The 24,125-nt window shown below is 47.4% G+C and overlaps 1 long non-coding RNA gene across 1 annotated transcript in view; it reads left to right on the top strand.

Annotated features, from left to right (window-relative positions):
- The window catches only part of LOC124589872, an 822,095-nt gene that overhangs the window by 91,404 nt on the left and 706,566 nt on the right, over positions 1 to 24,125 (top strand). The window lies entirely within an intron of this gene.

Raw genomic sequence — 24,125 nt, 5'->3', positions numbered from 1 at the left:
TTCTTACAGGAGCTCCTGAAGTGTCTCCGCGTACGGCATGCCAGCTCGTCCAAACGTGTCTTCTCATGGCGTAGGCGTGGGTTCTGGGTAGCAGATCTATTCAGTTCGGTTTGGTTTATACAGTTTTCAGCTTCTCAGGGCTTGGACGTTCCAGCTACTAGGTGGGTCATCGAAAGTGCTCCGTAAGAAATTGGAAAAATATTGCTTATAGCGTGGGTTGCGTATCAGGACGCAGTGTCGTTCGTTGAGGTAAGTCCAATATCCTAGCGTAGACTTGTCGCCAGAAGTAAAAAGATAGCGGATCGTGTGGCCACAGATCCAATTCACAGAGTGAGTTTTGGCGGAGGGGTAGAAAGTCTTATCGGGGTACAAAAGCATGTGGACGTCGATCTGAGCCGGTGTCTGGCGAGTAAGAAATGCCAAAATTCGCCGCGCAAGTGTCCAGACGTCGAACGCTATGCCACAGTGGAACCGGTAGACATCCGTGTCTTCCACTCCACAGTGGGCGCAGAGGGATGAATCGGCGAGATGGATGCGGTGCAGACGATCTAGGTTAACTTGTTTGCCATTCACGGTGATGTACCACGCTGATTGAACGTCTGATTCGAGAAAACGCGCACGGATCGCCTTCCATATGTGTCGCCACACGTAGTGTGGATAGTTACGTTAGATGGGGTTGGACGGGCGGCACTGTTGTAACAATTCGGAGACTGTTTTCGTGAGGTACAAACGTATAAGTGGTAAGGACCGGTAGATATAACTGAACTCCAGGAAAAATCGTTGGATGTAATAAAAGGGGGTTGGAATGGTCGATACCAGTACTGGGGCGGACAAGGAGGCCGGTGCAAAGTTGTGAAGCAGGAGGCTAGTAAGGCTGTGCGGGCAACGATGCCAAAGTTTGAGTTGGGAGCTGACGTATAGTGCCTTGACACGAGTCGGCACGTGGATGAGTCCCACCCCGCCACGATCTCGTGGAAGTGCAAGGGATTCATACTGCACCTTGAATAACATCCCCGAGCTGACGAAGGAGCCGAAAGCCATCAACAGTCGTCGCGCCAGGAGATTTGGGACTGGTAGTACTTGAGCCACGTGTGGTATACGTGAAGCATGATACATGTTCACGTATAGTGCGCGTTGGATAACGTCAAGAGCTCGTAGCCGGTGATCTGCGAGATTTGCTCTGATTGTCTGTAGCAAGCGTCTACCTTTGATAGTCGCTGAGCGGCGCAGGTCTGCCGTGAAATCAAGTCCAAGACACTGTATGGTGGCGGCGACACTGAGGGGGGCGGCGCATCTCTCCGGCAAGCCCTCACCAATGAGCAGGACCTTGGATTTTGACACGTTGAGGCAGCTCCCCGAAGCTTCGCCGTAATTCGCCACCCATGTCAGTGCTGCTCGTACTTCATCTTCACTGCGCAGATATAGTACTATGTCGTCTGCGTAGGCTGTACAACAAAAACGGTGGCCGTGCACAGCCATACCTTCCAAACGTTGGCGCATGCCCTGGAGCAGGGGTTCCAAGGCGAAAGCATACAAAATCGTGGAAAGAGGGCAGCCTTGCCGCACAGATCGTGCGATGACCAGGGGTGGTGTAAGGCGACTATTGTACATGATTTTAGAGGTTGCACTACTCAACAGGCGCATAACCACTGTTACAAAACCGCCAGGAAAACCCATATGCTGAAGAACTGTCCGTAAATAGAAGTGGTCAACACGGTCGAAAGCCTGGCTAAAGTCCAGTGAAGCCAAGGCGCCAGGGAGACGCTGATAATGCGCTAATGCTGTCATGTCTCAGTAACGGCAAAGGGCCGTACGGATGTTGTTGTCGCCTCCTAGGGAAGTCTGGTCGCAGGATGTGACGTAACGTGCGACCTTCTTGAGTCGCGATGCCAGTAGCCGTGTGAATATTTTAATGTCGCTGTTGAGCAAAGTAATTGTTCGATAGTCCTGGACCCTCGATAACCCGCGCGGTTTATGTACGGGGATAATAATGCCTTCGAGAAAGGCAATCGGGACCACTGTCATCAGTGACATCAGCTCTTGCGCGATTGTCGTCCATGTTGAAGGCAACAAATAATGAAAATTTGTATAAAATTCGATGGGTATACCGTCGGGTCCAGGAGATCTGTTATCGGAACCCGCCTTGATAGCATCTACCACTTCATCTGTGGTTACGTCGTCTTGGAGGTCATGCACTGCATCCTCCGGAAGAGTGTTCGTAGTAAGCTGAGCGACTTCTGTGATCAGTGCTGCAGAATGCGGTACGGCTGCGTATAGCCCGGCAAAATCAGCATGGAGAGTACGACCGATGCTTTGTTGCGTGTCGTGCCGGCGCCCTTCCACATCAGTGAGGACTTGGATCAGAGCTCGTCGTCGTCGTTGTCTTTCCTGAATGAGGTGGTACATCGACGGACGTTCTTGAGGGATGCGATTAGAAGCTCGAGAACGGACTACAGTGTCTTCCAAGTGACGCCGCATGATCAAGGAGATCTGCGCCTTCGTGCGATGGACCATCGACTGCCGGGCTGGCGAGAAAGGCATCGTCGTACAGTCACGTAGTATGGTGTAGTAGAAGTGCAGGGTGTGAGTTTGCCACGCCTTTAATTCCTTCCCATAACTCATCAGAGTCTTCCTGAGGGTCGGCTTTGCACAGGAGAGCCACCATGATAAGGTGGAGTCATAGGCTTCTCGACGATGGTGGCAGCGTGCCCACGCTTCTTCGACCATACGGCGACAGTCTGAGGAGGTCAGGTGAGTGACATTGAGTTTCCAAAGACCACGACTATGCCACACTTGCTGTCGGGCGAGAGTGACGTCACAGTGGTACGCATCATGGTCTGAAAAGGCGAAGGGCCAGACTTCTGCATGACGTGTGCCATCAGCAAGGGAGCGGGTAACGTAGATGCGATCTATGCGGCTTGACGAGTGAGAGGTGTAGAATGTATAGCCCGGTTGAATTCCGTAGAGTTTCTTCCATGTGTCAACAAGTCGTAGACGGTCGATGACCACTGAGAGAGATGCACAAGGGGAATGTCGCGGGAGTTGGTCCGCGGGCTCTTGTGTCGATTTAAAATCCCCACCGAGTATCAAATCGTCCTGCGGACCGGTGAAGAGGGGTGTGACGCTTTCGGCAAAAAAAGTTTGTCGGTCATGACGGCGGCCAGTGCCGGACGGAGCGTAGATATTAATAATATGCACGCCGAACAGTGTGAGGGCCATACCTCGCGCAGTGGGGAGGTAGACGACGTCCTCTGCAGGGAGTCCGTCGCGTAGCAGGATGGCGACGCCGCTACCGGTGTCGGATGCGGGGGAAACATGGGCGTTGTATCCGGTGGGAACTAGGAAGTCAGCTACAAACACCTCTTGTAAGAGTGCTATATCCACATCCCCAGAGTAAATAGTCTCTGAACATGGCCAGTTTATGGGGGGCACGAATGGTGGCAAGATTCATTGTGGCGATACGACATTGCTGTGTACGGCCATCCACAGTATTTGCAGAACGTGCGGTAGAAGTAGCCGGCAGGTGGAGACCCGCCGGTGGTGCCGCAGTGGTGATATTTACTAGCGGGGCGCCAGCCGCAATGGTGGACTCCTGTGCAGACACGCTGGCAGTCTGTTCCACTTCTTCTTCAACGTCATCGGCCCAGGAAGCTGACGACGTGGACATGTGACGCTCACGTACTTCCGGAACGGCTGTTGTGGATTCCGCAACATGAGTGGCAGGGGGACCGAAGTCATCATTCGTTGACACAACGGCGAGGACACGTCCCAAACTGGGAGAGGAGGCGTCACAGGAGGGGCGCCTGTTGCTGCTGCATCGCGTGACTGGACGCAATGTGGGAGATCACCGTCAGACATCAGGTCGACATCTCGCGGGTTCGTCTGAGAAAGGGCGTCATCGGAAGGCGTTCGTCGTCGTTTCCTGTGTTTGCGAGGCGACCGCTGATTTCTGATGTGGCCTTCTGAATCTGAATGTGGTCCCCCGTCGTCTGACGCCGAACCCGTCTGGACAAAGGCAGACGTCGGCACGACACCGAGGTCGACGTCCATGGTTCCAACAGGAACATCGGTTTCGGTCTGCAACCCGGACGGTCCTGAAGCGAGCACTGGAGGCGACGCCGTGCTTGTGTCCTCGGCGCATTGTGCGGCGGCGGGTGGCGTTGACGATGCTGCTGGCGCAATAGAGATTGGTACGACGGGGTCCTGTGCAACCTTGCCGTAGGTGATGGGTAAGGATGTGACCGTCGAAGCCTGGGACTCTTCAAGTAACGGCGTCTGTATTAAACGGCGGTGTAAGCATTCGGAGCGTACATGTCCCTCCTGGCCACATCCTGCGCACGTTCGTGGCTGTCCATCGTACATGACGATGGCCCTCACACCGCCAATCAGCAGGTACGATGGGACATGTTTCTTCAGTTCAATTTTTATTTGCCGGACGCCATTTAATACAGGGTAGGTCGTAAATGGTTGCCACTTCTCCGCGACGTGACCCAAAACTGTGCCATATGGTTGAAAAGCGGCAATGACCACATCCTGAGGCACCTCGAACGGGAGCTCAAACACCCGCAATGTCCGGAGACCGAATCCAGCATGGGTGACTGTCACAGCACCCATATGTCCATCAGAGTGTTTAAATTTGAGTCCGGTGGCATGACGGTTAATTATGTCATTGCAAATTTCCTCCGTCGACATCTTGATGTAGACAACACTACCAGTGATGCAAAAAGGTATGCCGATTACGTCCTGGGGGTTCAAACGTAGATCCTCACGTATGAACTGTTCGACTTCGAAAGCTCTGGGTCGTGGATGTTCAGCCTGAAACGTTACTTTGATCGTTGCACGGCGGTACGAGTGCGCCATGATGTACGTTAGTACTGGACTCGATAGACACAAACACCGCGTCGCGGAAGTAAACACCCCCGAGAGCGGAGCGTCGGACGGCGCGCGGAGCAGCTCACAAGGGAACCTCCCCATCGCACGCCCCTCAGATTTAGTTATAAGTTGGCACAGTGGATAGGCCTTGAAAAACTGAACACAGATCAATCGAGAAAACAGGAAGAAGTTGTGTGGAACTATGAAAAAAATTAGTAAAATTTACAAACTGAGTAGTCCATGGGCAACATAGGCAACATCAAGGAGAATCTGAGCTTAGGAGCGCCGTGGTTAGCGTGAGTAGCTGTGAAATGAGAGGTCCTTGGTTCATGTCTTCCCTCGACTGAAAATTTTACTTTCTTTATTTTCGCAAAGTTATGATCTGTCCGTTCGTTCATTGACGTCTCTGTTCACTGTAATAAGTTTAGTGTCTGTGTTTTGCGACCGCAACGCAAAACCGTGCGATTAGTAGACGAAAGGACGTGCCTCTCCAATCGCAACCGAAAACATTTGATCGCAAGGTCATAGGTCAACCGATTCCTCCACAGGAAAACACGTGTGATATATTCTATACGACACTGGTGATGACATGTGCGTCACATGACATGAATATGTTGTCGACCCACCTAACTTGCACACTTAGCGAATGGGTAAAAAGATTCTTCTACCTTTCCCGATTTAGGTTTTCTTGTGGATGTGATAATCACTCCCAAAAAAGTGATGAAAACATAAGAGTTTGTCACATAAACTGAAAATAAAAAATTAAAATTTTCACTCAACGGGAGATTTGAACCTAGGACCTATCGCTCTGCAGCTGCTCTCTCTAACCACAGGACCACGGCGCTCCTCCACTACTAATCTACTTGATGTTGCATATCTTCGCATGGGCTACTCAGTTTGTATATTTTACTATTTTTTTCATAGTTCCACACAACTTCTTCCTGTTTTCTCAATTGATCTGTGTTCAGTTTTTCAATGCCTATCCACTGTGCCAACTTATAACTAAATCTGAGGGGGGTGCGATTGGGAGGTTCCCTTGTCAGCACGCTAGCACGGCTGCGAGCCGACTGTCCTAGACCACGGGTACCCACCATGAATTTATATGGACCTGAATTTGATCATTTCTACAGCAGGTTCCATACTGAGATCTGGATGTAATTGTATCGTGGAGCCCTAAGTATACCCGAAGGACTTTATTTTGTAGTACTTGGATGTGTTTGAAAGTAAACCATACGTACAAGGAAAGTGACTGCGAAGAAACCATGGATAACACAAGAAATAATCCAGTTGATCGAAGAAAGATAGAAGTAGACAAATTCTAAAGGGAGATTCAGGAATACAAACGTACAGGTCACTTAGAAACGAAATGAAGAGGAACTGCAGGGAAGTTAAGACGAAATGGGTGCATAAAGATTGTGAAGAAATCGGAAAAGAAGTGATTGTCGGAAAGACGGATTCAGTATACAGAAACGCCAAAACAACGTTGGTGGAATTAAAAGCGACAGCGGTAACATTAAGAATGCAATGGGAATTTCACTTTTAAATGCAGAGAACAGTGCACTGAACGTCTCTACGAGCGGGAAGATTTGTCTCACGTCGTAATAACAGAAGAAAAATGACACTACAGGGAAGAGATATGGGATCCAGTATTAGAATCTGAATTTAAAAGAACTTTGGACGACTTAAGCTCAAATAAGGCAGAAGGGATCGATAACATCCCATCTCAGTTTCTAAAATCATTGGGGAAGTGCCAAAAAAACGAGCATTCCCGTTGGAGTGCAGAATGTATGAGTCTGTTGACGTATTGTCAGACTAGCGGAAAAACATCATCCTCACAATTACGCAGACTGCAAGGGCCGACAAGTGTGAGAACGATCGCACAATCAGGTTAACAGTTCAGGCATCCAAGATGCTGACAATAATAATACACACAGGAATGGAAGAGAAAATTTAGGATTTGTTAGATGAAGACCACGGGTAGCTTCGTATCACTAGCAGTCGAGATGGCAGGCATCTTACCCGCATGGCTGTAACGGATCGTGCAGCCACGTCTCGATCCCCGAGTCAACAGATGGGGACGTTTGCAAGACACCAATCATCTGCACGAACAGTTCGACTATGTTTGCAGCAGCATGGACTATCAGCTCGGAGACCATGGCTGCGGTTACCCTTGACGCTACATCACAGATAGGAACGTCTGCGGTGGTGTACTCAACGACGACGAACCTGGGTGCACGAATGGGAAAACGTCAATTTTCGGATGAATCCAGGTTCTGTTTACAGCATCATGATGGCGGCATCCGTGTTTGGCGACATCACGGTGAACGCACATTGGAAGCGTGTATTCGTCATCGCCATACTGGCGTATCACCCGGAGTGATGGTATGGGCTGTCATTGGTTACACGGCTCGGTCACCTCTTGTTCGCTTTGACGGCACTTTGAACAGTGGACGTTACATTTCAGATATGTTACGACCCGTAGCTCTACCCTTCATTCGATCCCTGCGAAACCCTACACTTCAGCAGGATAATGCACGGCCGCATGTTGCAGGTCCTGTACAGGCCTTTCTGGAAACAGAAAATGTTCGACTGCTGCCCTGTCCATCACATTCTCCAGATCTCTCACCAATTGAAAACGTCTGGTCAATGGTGGCCGAGCAACTGGCTCGTCACAATACGCCAGTCACTACTCTTGATGAACTGTGGTATCGTATTGAAGCTGCGTGTGCAGCTGTACCTTTAAACGCCATCCAAGCTCTGACTCAATGCCCAGGCGTATCAAGACCGTTATTACGGACAGAGGAGGTTGTTCTAGGCACTCATTTCTCAGGATCTATGCACCCAAATCGTGTGAAAATGTAATCACATGTCAATTCTAGTATAATATAACTGTCCAATGAACACCCGCTTGTCATCATCATTTTTTCTTGGTGTAGCAATTTTAATGGCCAGTAGTGTATCAACACAAAACAAAAACAAATATTAGTCTTGAAGTGCGATTACTTTGCATCAAACCGGAAATGTATGTTTTACTCTAATAATCTGGCCACGTCTGTATATTCCCAGAGTGACGAAAAGAACCTCTGCCGGTGTATTCTGGAGGTATATCGACAGTCTTTGTTCTCTGCTTCATTTGCTTGTGGAAGAAGGAAGCAGAGGTGGGAACACGTGGTTCCGAAAGTAACAAGGCTTGTGCAATATGGATGTAGATATGTAGCCCGGGTTATACTGAAATTCTCCGACGCAAGTGAGTAGCAGAAGCCTGACAGGTGAAGGGCGTAGGTGGAGGCAGATGATATCTGCAGACGGCAGGAGCCTGTGGCCGGCGTATGCGGGCAGCACACACACACACACACACACACACACACACACACACACACGGTGTCAGTCTGCACAATAGGAGCTGTTAGCCAGAGCGGCGGCTGGGCTGCAGACAGTTCCGCGATAAGCCGCGCAGCCAGCGGGCCAGCGACCGCGGGTCGACGACCGCCGCTGTTGATTGGCCGACACGGGCCACGGCCGGCTGCGATTGGCAGGTGGGCCCCCGGCGCGCTTCCAGTCGAGCGCGCACTGGCGGAAAACGAGCCGGCAAAGGCCGGGCAGGACCCGACAGCGGCGCTGGCGGGCACGCGCCGGCAGAACGACCTTTCACACGGACACATGAAGTCGCAGAACACCGACTGCACGGCCGAATTTACAATCTATATACCTAGGCTGAGCTTGCGGGGACGCCCTATCCAGTGAAAATTTTTGATAAATAACACCCCTCCCCTCCGTCAAAAAAGGCATATCAGGACAACTTTCGAATTAAATCGTAGCATTTAAGGTATGTAAATTGTATTTTTTCTTCATTTTCTGTCACAGGTGCGTTGAAATATATTTTTTTTATTCTTGGGGCTAGTTTCCCACTACATTACTGGCCATTAAAATTGCTACACCACGAAGATGATGTGCTACAGACGCGAAATTTAACCGACCGGAAGAAGATGATCTGATATGCAAATGATCAGCTTTTCAGAGCATTCACACAAGGTTGGCGCCGGTGGCGACAGCTACACGTGCTGACATGAGGAAAGTTCCCAACAGATTTCATATACACAAACAGCAGTTGACCGGCGTTGCCTGGTGAAACGTTGTTGTGATGCCTCGTGCAAGGAGGAGAAATGCGTACCATCACGTTTCCGACTTTGACAAAGGTCGGATTGTAGCCTATCGCGATTGCGGTTTATCGTATCGCGACATAGCTGCTCGCGTTAGTCGAGATTCAATGACTGTTAGCAGAATATGGAATCGGTGGGTTCAGGAGGGTAATACGGAACGCCGTGCTGGATCCCAACGGCCTCGTATCACTAGCAGTCGAGACGTCAGGCATCTTATACGCATGGCTGTGACGGATCGTGCAGCCACATCTCGATCCCTGAGTCAGCAGATAGGGACGTTTGCAAGACAACAACCTTCTGCACGAACAGTTCGACGACGTTTGCAGCAGCATGGGCTATCAGCTCGGAGACCATGGCTGCGGTTACCCCTGACGCTGCATCACAGACAGGAGCGCCTGCGATGGTGTACTCAACGACGAACCTGAGTGCACGAATGGCTAAACGTCATTTTCCGGATGAATCCAGGTTCTGTTTACAGCATCATGATGGTCGCATCCGTGTTTGGCGACATTGGAAAGGTGTATTCGTCATCGCCATACTGGCGTATCACCCGGGGTGATGGTATGGAGTGCCACTGGTTACACGTCTCAGCCACCTCTTGTTCGCATTGACGGCACTTTGAACAGTGGACGTTAAATTTCAGATGTGTTACGACCCGTGCCTTTACCCTTCATTCGATCCCTGCGAAACCCTACATTTCAGCAGGATAATGCACGACCTCACGTTGAAGGTCTTGTACGGGCCTTTCTGGATGCAGAAAATTTTCGACTGCTGCCCTGGCCAGCACATTCTCCATTCTCCAGATCTCTCACCAAATGAAAACGTCTGGTCAATGGTGGCCGAGCAACTGGCTCGTCACAATACTCCAGTCAGTACTCTTGATGAACTGTGGTATCGTGTTGAAGCTGCATGGGCAGCTGTACCTGTACACGCCATCCAAGCTCTGTTTGACTCAAGGCCCAGGCGTATCAAGACCGTTATTACGCCCAGAGGTGGTTGTTGTGGGTACTGATTTCTCAGGATCTATGCATCCAAATTGCGGGAAAATGTAATCACATGTCAGTTCTAGTATAATATATTTGTCCAATGAATACCCGTTTATCATCTGCTTTTGTTCTTGGTGTAGCAATTTTAATGGCCAGTAGTGTACATTGTCCATTCTCAAAGGATAGCCATCGTTGTAAATGTTTCCATCAGTGCACACATCTAGAACTGCCGTAACTGGTATTTTCGTATATTCACAGAATAGTAATACTCAGTCAGAACCAGTAACTTCACCAAGACACGTAGTATAACCTCCTTTTTAAACTATGTGGTATACCACTCATTTCACATAACTTGTCTTTACACTGCATCTCTTAGTGACGTTACTGGAGTAAATATTACTATTCTGTACATGTATGAAAATATCTGTTCTCAGTATTATATTCATCATCACTGGTGGAATTGTACATACTTTGAGAGGGAAGATTACACTACTTGTGTTAGTGAATTAACTGGATGTTAAATAAGTATTACTACTGTGTACGTACACTGAAGAGCCAAAGAAACGGGTACACCTTGCCTAAGATCGTGTAGGGTCCCCAAGAGCACACAGAAGTGCCACAACAAGATGTGGCATGGACTCGACTAATGTCTGGAGTACTTCTGGAGGGAACTGACACCATGAATCCTGCAGGGCCGTCGATAAATCCGTAAGAGTATGAAGGGGTGGAGATTTCTTCTGAAGAGGACGTTGGAAGGCATCTCAGACACGCGCAATAACGTTCATGTCTGAGGAGTTTTGTGCCCAGCGGAAGTGTTTAAACTCAGAAGAATGGTCCTGGAGCCACTCTGGTGCAATTCTGGATATGTGGGGTGTCGCATTGTCCTGCTGGAACTGCCCAAGTCCGTCGGGATGCGCACTGGAGATGAATGGACGCAGGTGATCAGACAGGAACGCTTACATACGTGTCACCCGTCACAGTCGAATCTAGACGTTTCTGGGGTCCCCTATCACTCCAACTGCATACGCCCCACACCATTCAAGAGCCTCCACAAACTTGAACAGTCCCCTGCTTACATGCAGGGTTCATGGATTCATGAGGTCGTCGCCATACCCGTACACGTCCATCAGCTCAATACAATTTGAAACGAGTCTTGTCCGATCAGGCAACATGTTTCCAGTCATCAACAGCCCAGTGTCTGTATTGAAGGGCCCACACGAGGCGTAAAGCTTATGTGAAAAAAGGGCAAGCTGAGTTTCGCACCAGCTTTTTAAAACCATGCCGATTCGTATACATAAGCCCGCATCTCGTGGTCGTGCGGTAGCGTTCTCGCTTCCCACGCCCGGGTTCCCGGGTTCGATTCCCGGCGGGGTCAGGGATTTTCTCTGCCTCGTGATGGCTGGGTGTTGTGTGCTGTCCTTAGGTTAGTTAGGTTTAAGTAGTTCTGAGTTCTAGGGGACTGATGACCTAAGATGTTAAGTCCCATAGTGCTCAGAGCCATTTTTCGTATACATAAACTTCTCAGTTAATTATATTCGCACTAAGCCTATGTTCAAAGATTCGGCAGCAATTATGTTGACAGGTGCCGTTCTCTACGTATTCGCAAACTCAAACACTTCCACTGAAATGCCACAGGATATAACGTGATCCATCACTCTAAATCATTCGTTATTTGTCATCCAGCGTCCAATGGCATCTCATATCATCGGACTAGTTGGATTGTTGGACGCACTTTGGAACTCACAACTGAATCCATCCAGCGATTTCTTATGGTTCGTTACAACCACTACAATCATCGCAAACCTGTCAGTTAATACACGAGGTCTGTCTGGTCTTTCTCTAGCTGTGTTGTTCTTTCGGGTTCCCACTTCACAGTTACATCACCAGCAGTCGATGCAGGGACACACAGAATGGTTGAAATGTCACCGAAGCATTACTCAGGTGACATACAATGACTGGTCCACGTTCAGAGTCACTGAGGTCTGATGACCGATCCGTTTTGTTATTACGCTTCTCTACCGACAACACAATGCTCCCCACCTTCTTTTATACTAGCTGGTCTGCCTCTCGTGATATCTGGGGGCTAAACCCACAGTACATAGGGGTTTACTGATACTTTTGGTCATACAGTGTTACAACACATCGTGCTACGAACCCTGCCGATAATGCCACGTGCAATGACGGGAGCGTGAGCGGCTGCACAAGGCAGGAAACAAAGGATGATTAGAGATGTAATTAAAGGGTATGAAATCATATGACGGGAAATTTTCGTAATGAACAAACAGTTGCTCTATCCAAAGTAGCACATCGGTTTTATATTGAAGTATCTAAAGACTTAACCGCCGATTAAGGTACCTAAATAATTACAGAAACGAAAGAAACCTTGTAATAGTAATTCCATACATACAGAGGAACCGAAATCTGTAAACAGATTTCGCCTATCGTCAATTTGAGAGGAGTTAATAAGTTTTCAGTGTGGTGGCGGCTGTTAAAAAATTTCAGTTTTAAACGGAGGCACTTCTTGATCTTGAGGTGCGCACGAAAACGGAAACGCCCGTCGTCCCAACGGCCGAGGCGGCCCCAGGTTGGGAAACCCCTGGTACAAAAAGGAAGCGGTTAGTACAGCTAGCCGCTTGACCACCCGGCAAGTCAGCATCAGAACTACTTGCTTCCGTCTTAGCACACTAGTGTGAGGCGCCGACCAGCTAACAAAACCACTGAACATTGCCGCTCCGGCCCACATTCTGCAAAAATCAAGCGGGTAGGTCTACTTGCTGCTGTGTCGCTCATGATCGCCTCTTGTACATACGTCCACTTCGCCATGCTACGGTAGAATTTAACGATCGCCGCTTTGGGTAGAGTCGAGAAATGATGGTCAGATCCGATCGCCGTTTTGGTCGTTTGCTGATCACGAGTATCTCGCGATGCTACGGGAAAGCAGCAGTGCCAGACATGCAGTAAGATTCACCGAAATTGCCCTCCCCCCCCCCCTCCCCCGCCCCCACTTTTAGATGAAGAACGCCACTTCTCACGGTTCAGTTTCTCTGTCCGAAGTGTTCTCAGATAAACTTCAGTATCGTCATTTTTTTTGTTTTGTTTTTTTTGTTCAAAATTCATGGAGGTGTGTTCTCTCTATGAAGCTAAGTGAAAGGCGGTTTCTTTTTGGTATAAGCGTTTCGCTTCTTTTATTTGTGAAGCGTCTTCAGTGGCCTGTAATACATGTTTCTTTTTGTATATATAATAAATAAATGTATTACGTAGTTGAGACGTGGTGTCTACTGTTATTAAGGAAAAAGTGGAAGGGAGGACCCACCAATGTAAATTTCCTTTCACACAACCTGTTTATGTAACAATATATAATCATACATTTGTTTTCTTTACAAATTCACAGCCGTGCGGGGTAGCCGCGCGGTCTTAGGTGCCTTGTCACGGTCCGTGAGTCTCTCCTCGTCGGATGTTCGAGTCCTCCCTCGGGCATGGGTGCGTGTCTTGTCCATAGCGTAAGTTAGTTTAAGTTAGATTAAGTAGTGTGTAGGCTTAGGGACCGATGACCTCAGCAGTTCGGTCCCATAAGACCTTACCACAAATAAAAAAATACAAATTAACAAATTTGTGAAATTAATAGGCTTCTACAAGAGATATCATATCAAGAACAACATGACAATAATTACAAGGGCCTGGACCTCCAGCCCGCCCTTTATGGGGTGAAACAGCGGTGTTTACTACCGCGCTGGACACAGTTTCTCTTATTCAATGCCCTTCTGCAACACATGAAAACATATAAGTAATACTGATGACAAGAGCGCTTCCATTACTCACACAGGTGATGTAAATTTTTTTCTTATTTAGACACTATATGTCGAAAAGTTCGGGGTTAAGGTACCCACCGATGCTTAAAGGTTAAACAGATTAGGAAACAATTATGACAATGATAAGGCCTTTTTCAAAGCGAGCAATCTTTTCATTTCAATCAGCAGGCAAAGTGAGACTCGATCCGAACCCGTCCCTTTTAACAATCTTATTTCGACTAAAGCCCTGGTGACAGCGGCTTTTCAGTTAAGAAGGCTGCTCTGAACGAACGCTATAAAACATTACGTATGAGCACTTGTTACAAGAGAACTCACTTGGCGGAGCGACAAAAAATGGTTCAAATGGCTCTGAGCTCCGGAGGTCATCAATCCCCTAGAACTAAGAACTACTTAAACCTAACTAACCTAAGGACATCACACACATCCATGCCCGAGGCAGGATTCGAACCTGCGACCGTAGCAGTCGCGCGGTTCCGGACTGAAGCACCTAGAACCGCTCGGCCACCGAGGCCGGCAGGAGCCACAGGATCCAGTGAAAATACACCAATAATAACGCTGTCTTTCAAAGACAGGAACGCACAGCTCAATACAACAGGTACTTCAGATTATCTCAAATGCAATTACAATCAAGAAATTGAACCGGTTAACATCTAAATCTAACCACAAGACCCCTGTTTGTTTAACGGCAAGCTGCGCCTTGGTACAATTGTTCCGAATGTGTTTCCGACCAGGAGCTGATTCATTAAAACATTAATAATTGGGTATAAACTAGAAAGGAAGGGCATCATAATATCAGAACAAATGGTTCAAATGGCTTTAAGCACTATGGTACTTAGCATCTGAGGTCATCAGTCCCCTAGACTTAGAATTACTTAAACCTAACTAACCTAAGGACATCACACAGATCCACGCCCGAGGCAGGATTCGAACCTGCGACCGAAGCAGCAGCACGGTTCTGGACTGAAGCGCCTAGAACCACGCGGACACAGCGGCCGGCAATATCAGAACAAATTTTCAAACAACTAGTGTCTCGTTCGATACTACGGCCTATATTTACGACCAAAGAGCCGACTGACAAGGGAACCTCCCCATCGCACCCCCCTCAGATTTAGTTATAAGTTGGCACAGTGGATAGGCCTTGAAAAACTGAACACAGATCAATTGAGAAAACAGAAAGAAGTTATGTGGAACTGTGAATAAATAAGCAAAATATACAAACTGAGTAGTTCATGGGAAGATATGCAACATCAAGGAATCTGGGAACGCAGGAGAGCCGTGGTCTCGTGGTAACGTGAGCAGCTGCGGGACCAAAGGTCCTTGGTTCAAGTCTTCCATCGAGTGAAAAGTATATTTTTTTATTTTCAGTTTATGTGACAAACTCTTACGTTTTCATCACTTTTTTGGGAGTGATTATCACATCCACAAGAAAACCTAAATCAGGCAAGGTAGAAGAATCTTTTTACCCATTCGCTAAGTGTACAAGTTAGGTGGGTCGACAACATATTCCTGTCATGTGACGCATATGCCGTCACCAGTGTCGTATAGAATGTATCAGACGTGTTTTCCTGTGGAGGAATCGGTTGACCTATGACCTTGCGATCAAATGTTTTCGGTTCCCATTGGAGAGGCACGTCCTTTCGTCTACTAATCGCACGGTTTTGCGATGCGGTCGCAAAACACAGACACTAAACTTATTACAGTGAACAGAGATGTCAATGAACGAACGGACAGATAATAACTATGCAAAAATAAAGAAGGTAAAATTTTCACTCGAGGGAAGACTTGAACCAAGTACCTATCGGTCTGCAGCTGCTCACGCTACCACGGGACCACGAGGCTCCTGTGCTCTCATTGTCCATGATGTTGCATATGTAGCCCATGGACTACTCAGTTTGTATATTTTGCTTATTTTTCACAGTTTCACACAATTTCTTCCTGTTTTCTCAGTTGATCTGTGTTCAGTTTGTCAAGGCCTGTCCACTGTGCCAACTTACAACTTAATCTGAGGGGGGTGCGATGGGGATGTTCCCTTGTGAGTAAAACTCTGAGGGTCGGGTACAATCCAGAAAATAAGTAGGAGATCTGGTAGACAATGACACCAATCACCACGAGGATTACAGAATCTTACTCCCCTTTGTCAGCAAGCAGCTCCATAGATCCACGGTGCGTCGCGGCGGTTACTGCGTAGTGCCGATAACAGCTAGGTAGAAGGGGACAGCGAGACTACGAGCGGTCGTTCAACACGAATGTTGCCAACCAACCGACGGGCTGTCGGCCTGCTGCTTGTAGTCGACGCTGACCCCGGTGCAGTACTCCGGTATCCTTCCTCTGCGCAGGCCCTTCTTGCGTAGCTCGTGGCTTCGGCCGCTCGGACCTCGTGACTGCCAATCCCGAAACTTGGTTCCTCCCCCTTGGGCCAGCGAACCCGTATAATTATCGGCAAGCAAAGAGCTCCTAAGGACACAACCCACAGATACCGACTGTTCCTCATAGATACAGTGGGATAGTCGATACTACCAGACAGAACAGCACAACTAACTTAATCACGCCATGGCTCAGTAGTAGTTAGTAGTTGCAATCTGTTACTATGTTACATTTTGTCATGTTCTTCTCTTGTTTTCCAGATTAGAAACAACTTTTGTAGTACAAATATTGTGATATTAAATTATCGTTGGGTGTTACGAATCTATTGTTGTTAGTCCACAATAGTAGGGGGGGGGGGGGGGGGGGGAGCGGGCAGGGAACGTCGGGAATCGGCCAACTGGAGCATGAGGACCAAATGAAACCATCTGCAGGTCCACACATATGGAGGGAGTAGTACGTACTAAGAACAATGGAAATCGTAACACCAAACGACTGTTTAACAACACGATATTTTTGCTAAAAAGTTGTTTCTAATCTGAGAAACAAGAGAAAAACATGACAAAAGTCACATAGTAACATATTGTAACTATTATGTAATATGTTTATTATACGTATAAAAAGAAACATGTACTACAGCCCCCTGAAGATGCTTCACAAATAAAAGAAGCGGAACACATATGCCAAAAAGCACTCTACCTTTCATTTAGTTGCATAGACCTCCATGAATAAACTTGCGTAGTTATAGGTGAGTACTGTTTCTGGATGTCGTCTTGCGAATGTGTCTATGTAACTGGAGGCCACCCTTGGTTAACAGTACGTTGTCATCTTGATTAATCGGGTTTCTGCCAGTTATTCGCGTCTTTCCTGGCACGATTAACCAGCAGAAACCCGATTAATCAATATGACAACGCCTCGCCGGGAAAGCTTGAAGAATTACAACAGTACGTGGCCGGCCGTAGTGGCCGAGCGGTTCTAGGCGCTACAGTCCGGAGCCGCATGACCGCTACGGTCGCAGGTTCGAATCCTGCCTCGGGCATGGATGTGTGTGATGTCCTTAGGTTAGTTATGTTTAAGTAGTTCTAAATTCTAGGGGACTGATGACCTCAGATGTTAAGTCCCATAGTACTCAGAGCCATTTGAACAACAGTACGTTGCTCTATGCTAATTTCAGAATACATCTCTTTGTGTTAGTTTTTAAATATTTTATTTGTTAAAGGACATCTTTTCGCCTTTGACTATATAGGTTATTTATTTTACAACTTCAATGTCAGCCTTTGGACCGTTTACAAGTTGTACTGCAAAAGCTTTTGCTTCATTGCATGTAGACTTTAACATCCTCCAACATGTACGATTGACAGCGTCAAAAATAAATATTCGAATTGTAGAAATACAGTAACATCAAACGAGTGCAAAGCTCTGTACATAGTGAAATGATGTCAGTTCACAGTACCACTTGAAAATGACCCAAAGTCAGAAATTGCAATTCTGAAATAAATAACTTCTACAGTCGACGGCGTGTACCATGTCCATTACAATATTCCACATGACTGTGTACCCCAACCATGAGAAGTTAATCTTTTAATTGTGTTGTGACTTCTACCACCTTTCCTAAAGTATCGATGCAAATCAGTGACTCCCTGCAGGTAGGTCGTAGTCCATGCCTTCCCACCGTCTGATACTGGGTAGAGTGAGGTGTTCCTGCCTTACCAATATTTATCTCTCCAGGTAGCTGGGACAAGCTCTTTTCATTCAGGCCGCCAGGGATGCGGAAACGGTGACAATCGGTTGAGGAGCGGTAGCTTAGTGTGCTGTGGACAGTCCTCATATTCTGTTTTGAAAATTTGTTATGTTCATTATGTACTGGGACAGTGCTTAGTAGTAACACGAACCGAGATTGTGAACTGACCCTTGTGGCCATACAGCCAACAGCCTTGCCGCAGTGGTAACACCGATTCCGTTAAGTACTTAACGGACCACCCGCTCTGTCGAGTGCTGAGGGCAAGCGGGGTGCACTCAGCCCTTGTGAGGGTAAGTAAGAGCTACCTGTTTGAGAAGTGCGGCACCGGTCACGAAGACTGACAACGGCCGGGAGTGCGGTGTGCTGACCACACGCCCCTCCGTATCCGCATCCGTCGAAGCCTAAGGGCTGAGGATGACACGGCGGCCGGACGGTACCGTTGGGCATACAAGCCCTGTTCGGACGGTGTTTATTTTTGTTCTGACCACACAGGTATCTCATCGTGCTGCTGAACACAACCTCGCGACTACTTATTAAGAATCAGCAGTCCCGTTAGAAGTAAACTGGGAAAAGCAATTTACCCATACGGCAAAATGCTAATAGAGATGGACACCAGATTCCGTTTGCGTGCTCACCTGTCGTGTCGTCCTGTACACGACAATGTTCCGTCCTCAGCAAACACACGCAGCCAAACAGCAATGCGGCCTCGGTAAACATCAAGAGCTCGCTATCAGCTTGGCGACAGGTGGGTCAGTGGAGTTGACACAGCTGTCGGACACAGTAGCAGCAGCGCGGGACGAGGCCCCTGGCGTCCTGGGGTACTACGCTGAAGTAAACAGAGAATCAGTGGCGGTACCTTGTGTTTACAGCAGGGCCTGTAGTTCTGGTGTACTTTTCTTACTGTCATCAGTCTTTTGACTGGTTTGATGGGGCCCACCTCGAATTCCTCTCCTGTGGCAACGTATTCATCTTAGAGTACCACTTGCAACTGACATCCTCAATTATTTGCCGGCCGTATCCCAGTCTCTGTCTTACTCTATAGTTTTTACCCTCTACAACTCCACCTAGTACCACAGAAGTTATTCAGTGACGTCTTAACAGATGTCCTGTCATCCTGTACCTTCTCTGGGTCAGTGTTTCCCATATATTCCTTTTCGCCAGGAATGTCCTTTTTGCGCCGGCCATAGTGGCCGAGCGGTTCTAGGCGCTTCAATCTGGAACCGCGCGGCCGCTACAGTCGCAGGTTCGAATCCTGCCTCAGGCATGGATGTGTTTGATGACCTTAGGTTAGTTAGGTTTAAGTAGTTCTAAGTTCTAGGGGACTGATGACCTCAGATGTTAAGTCCCATAGTTCAAATGGTTCAAATGGCTCTGAGCACTATGGGACTTAACTTCTGTGGTCATCAGTCCCCTAGAACTTAGAACTACTTAAACCTAACTAACCTAAGGACATCACACACATCCATGCCCGAGGCAGGATTCGAACCTGCGACCGTAGCAGTCGCGCGGTTGCGGACTGAGCGCCTTAACCGCGAGACCACCGCGGCCGGCTAAGTCCCATAGTGCTCAGAGCCATTTGAACCATTTTTTTTGTCCTTTTTGCCACTGCTAGTTGGCTTTTTACGTCCTCCTTGGTCCATCCATCATACGTTATTTTGCTGCCTAAGTAGCAGAATTCCTTAACTTCATCTATTTCGTGATTATCAATTATGATTCCAAGGTACTCACTAAACTCATTTCTACTATTTCTCATTAGCCGGCCGGAGTGGCCGTGTGGTTCTAGGCGCTACAGTCTGGAGCCGAGCGATCGCTACGGTCGCAGGTTCGAATCCTGCCTCGGGCATGTATGTTGTGATGTGCTTAGGTTAGTTAGGTTCAATTAGTTCCAAGTTCTAGGCGACTGATGCCCATTTGAACCATTTTTTCTCATTAGTTTCGCCTTCTTCGATTTTCTGCCAATCCATATTCTGTAGTGGTGTAGTACCACTATTGAAATCCTTTAATTCTTCATTCATCAACAGATCACCTATACGGTTCTAGTAACTAAAATTGATGTATGGTTCGAAGCAGAAATAACTAATGAACAGTATTTGATTTCTAAACAAATTTAAAGGTATCACAAATGAGGTGTATCTAAGCAATTAACACTACGTTTATTGTTCCATTAAAACACGGGAGAACTGCTGGATTTCTCAGATGAGTACCATTGCAGTAGTACTGGCGAGTACGCGCTGAGCTCTGCTGTTTAAAGCCATACTGAGGTGACATTGCGCATGCGCTGCTCAGCGTGCGCGTTCATAACGGCTCCGTACGCTGCGCCTCGCACCCTCCACGGTGAAAGCTTGACGTATCGATATGAGGTCGATTTTCATCTTTATGCAGATAACTACGTCGACTACGAATTTTCTCTATAACAGGATTCCAAGCAGAGTTTAGCTGATAACCGCTATCTCGATTGATGAGAGTCTCGTTGTCAGACATTACAGCGTTTGAGCACGCTCTCTCCTCTACATATTTTATATTCAACAACGAATTTTACGAACAATCTGACGGTGTCGCCATGGGGAGTCCTTTGTCTCCCCTGGTGGCCAATCCCTTTATGGAAGAGTTTGAGGAGAGAGCACTCGACTCTGCCACTTTTAAACCGACAGTATTTTGGCCATACGTTAACGACACATTTATAGTGTGGCCTCATGAATCTGGACCGTCTCCAAGAATTTTTACGTCACATGAACTCCATACATGAAAACATAAAGTTTACCATGGAGATAGAGAAAGATGGTTGCTTGCCATTTTTAGACGTCTTGGGGCGACGTAAGAGTGATAGCACACTTGCTCACTCTGTGTACAGAAAACCCACTCATACAGACCTGTATCTACAAGCTACTAGTTGCCACCATCCACCACAAACAATGGGCGTTCTCAAGACCTTGATCCACCGTGCCCATACCATCTCTGACGCCGAGCGGAACTGGAACACCTGCAAAAAGTATTTCTGAAGAATGGCTTTTCAACTAGGCAAGTGAACAGAGTGATGCAAACCTACAAACGACGGAACAAGGAAGAGGCCTTCAGGTCGACTGCTTATCTACCATTTAATGGGAATATTTCTTCACAGATAGGCAGAATATTGAGAAAGTATCAATTGAGAGTCATCTTTCGCCCTCCTTCCAAAATATCATCGCTGGTGGGATCCGTTAAAGACGCCCTGGGCGTGCGTAAATCAGGTGTTTACAAGATTCCGTGTGATTGCGGCAAATCATACATAGGGCGAACAACACGAGCTGTCCAGGAACGCCGGCCGGTGTGGCCGAGCGGTTCTAGGCGCTTCAGTCTGGAACGGCGCGACCGCTACGGTCGCAGGTTCGAATCCTGCCCCGGGCATCCAGTGGATGTGTGTGATGTCCTTACGTTAGTTAGGTTCAAGTAGTTCTAAGTTATAGGGGAGTGATGACCTCCGATGTTAAGTTCCATAGTGCTGAGAGCCATCTGAACCATTTGAAGAATGATTGTTTGAATGCCCATGCGCGCACTCCACTTCGGGACCTATACGTAGATGATTGTGGTTTGTTGTTTTATTCATCACTTATAGCTGGTTCTTGATATTAATAAGACATTTTCGGGATCGTTTCTGTCTGTCTTCAAGGCTTTGCCGGTTCAACCTCTTCAGCATGTCCGTGACACTCTCCCATGGGTCAAACAAACCTGTGCCCAGTAATGCTGGTCTTCTTTGAATATGTTCGAATCTCTTGTTATTCCTCTTTGGTACGGGTTCCGAACACGTGAGCAATATTCTACGATGGGTCACACGAGTGATTTGTAAGTGATCTCCGCTATAGACTGATGGTTTGTCCCCGGTATTCTACCAACGAACCGACGTCTAACAGTTGCATTACCTACGATTGAGCCTATGTGTGAACTGTACTACATACCAATACAAACCCTTACTCTCAGATATTAGTATCAGTTGACAGGTTCCAGTAATGACTCATTGATACTGTAGTCATAGGCTTATAGGCTTTTTCGTTGAGCGAAGCGTACAATTTTACATTTCTCAACAATTAAAGAAAGTTGCTGATTTTATAGTACTTCTATGTAGATAGCTCCATCACCTGCGAAACACCTGAGGCTACTATTAATATTGTTTGCAAGGTCATTAATACACAACATACACAGCAAGGATTCCAAAATACTTCTCTATGGCAGACTCGAAGTTACTTCCACACATGGCGATGACACTCTATCCCAGATGACACGCTGCTCGTTCCCTATTTTTTAAAAAAAGAAAAAAAATCCTCAATTCAGTCACGACTTTCGCTTGATAACCCACACGAGCGTACTTGTGATAATTAGAATTTATTTAATACCTGCAGCTGCTGACAGGCGTTGATATATATCAACGGGGACAGGTGAAAATGTGTGCCCCGACCGGGAATCGAACCCGGGATCTCCTGCTTACATGGCAGACGCTCAATCCATCTTTTTTTTTTTCTTTCTTCATTTTGTTCGTTGTTAATCGTTGTGTTTGGTCGTTGCGGACGTCACATGACATCCGGTCCAGTTCTTTTTTTTTATTCTTCCACTCAGTTTTTTTTATTACAGAGGCCAACCAGCTCTCTGACCGAACACGCTGAGCTACCGTGCCGGCACTATGGGACTTAACATCTCAGGTCATCAGTCCCCTAGACTTAGAACTACTTAAACCTAACTAACCTAAGGATATCACACATATCCATGCCCGAGGCAGAATTCGAACCTGCGACCGTAGCAGCAGCACCTTGTATGTCCACACACTACATCCGTAGTGTCCCACCCCAACACACTCATTACTCGTGAAAGACATTCTTACCAAGTCCCGTAAGAGTTCGGGGAATATGTGTGCATCCGCACAGAAGAATAAGGTCATGGCCGGTTTTGCCAGAACTATATCCACATAAGTATATATGTACTTGTGATAATACGCGCAGGTTTAGTATTGAGTCAAATGCTTTTCGGAAGTCAGGAAATAATGCATCTACCTGTGTTGTATGCTGCCTACTCGTCAAATATGGGGTGCCTAGGAAACCTGCTTTTTCGGATCGCTAGACAACAATTCAAGCAACACGTATTAGTAAATTTTATTACAAAAGGAAATGATTACAATACTTAACTCTGTGAGGTGCAGACGTTTCGCGAGCAAAGGGCTACAGACGAACAAGAAATCCATTCATTATATACAAATCGTAATACTAGAGAAATAATCCAGTTCCTAAGTTGCTGCTACACAAGTGCCTGTTCTCGATGCTGCTGTGGAAGTCGTACAGGTGCTAGTCTTCAACTGGGCCGCGGCCAGGCGTCGCGGCGCTAATGTCCTCTTCGTGTCGAGGGCGCTGCCGTCGCCCTAGAGAGGGGTCGGTCCGCTTGCAATTGGCTGACTTATTCTTCATAGCCCTCTCTAATCTATCGTTTCCGACTGGCGTGCCGGCGCTTGACTTTACCCCGAAACAGCCCGAATGCCTTGATTCATGACTTTCTGGATGTTATGCTACAAAAATGAGATTTTGGTCGATGTTTTCGTAATGAGTGGTGGTTGGCAATGAGGAGTTCATTCTGTTCGATATACATTACAGGTGGGTGATGTTCTTTAAGATTCTACAACAAGTGGATGCAAGTATATCGGAGTGTGGTTTTGTGGATCACTTCTGCTACCCTTTTTGTATACGGGTGTGATCGGAGATGTCTTCCAACTACTGTGCGCGGTTTTTTATTCAAGTTATATACGGTAGATTATGATTAGAAAAAGGGACTAACTCAGACGCTAATTTGGTATAAAATCTAATACGTATTCAGTCGGGTACTGAAACTTTATTTTCCATCTCCGTAGCTATGCGGTCAGCGTAAATGGTTGTCACGTGGAGGACGCGGCTTCGATTCCCGCTACTGGCAATGAGGACTGGTACGGGGTGTACTGAGCCTTGTGATGCCCATTGAGGAGCTACTTGACCGAATTGTGGCGGTTCCGCGGTCTCGAACGTCTACAAAACGGCTGGGAGAGGGGTGTATTGACAACAGGGCCCTCCACACGGCATCTGCATGGCACCGCAAGGCGGTGGACGTTCACGGCCTGGACGAACAGCTTGTGACTGGAGCTTTGTTCAGTATCAGATTTCAGCCGCTTCTCAAGCCCATACACACTAACATGTGTCTCACTCATCTT

Source organism: Schistocerca americana, chromosome 2 (genome assembly GCF_021461395.2).
Source record: "Schistocerca americana isolate TAMUIC-IGC-003095 chromosome 2, iqSchAmer2.1, whole genome shotgun sequence".
NCBI classification, from domain to species: domain Eukaryota; kingdom Metazoa; phylum Arthropoda; class Insecta; order Orthoptera; family Acrididae; genus Schistocerca; species Schistocerca americana.
Note: the sequence above shows the minus strand (reverse complement) of the source record. Positions and strands in the feature narration are given on the sequence as shown.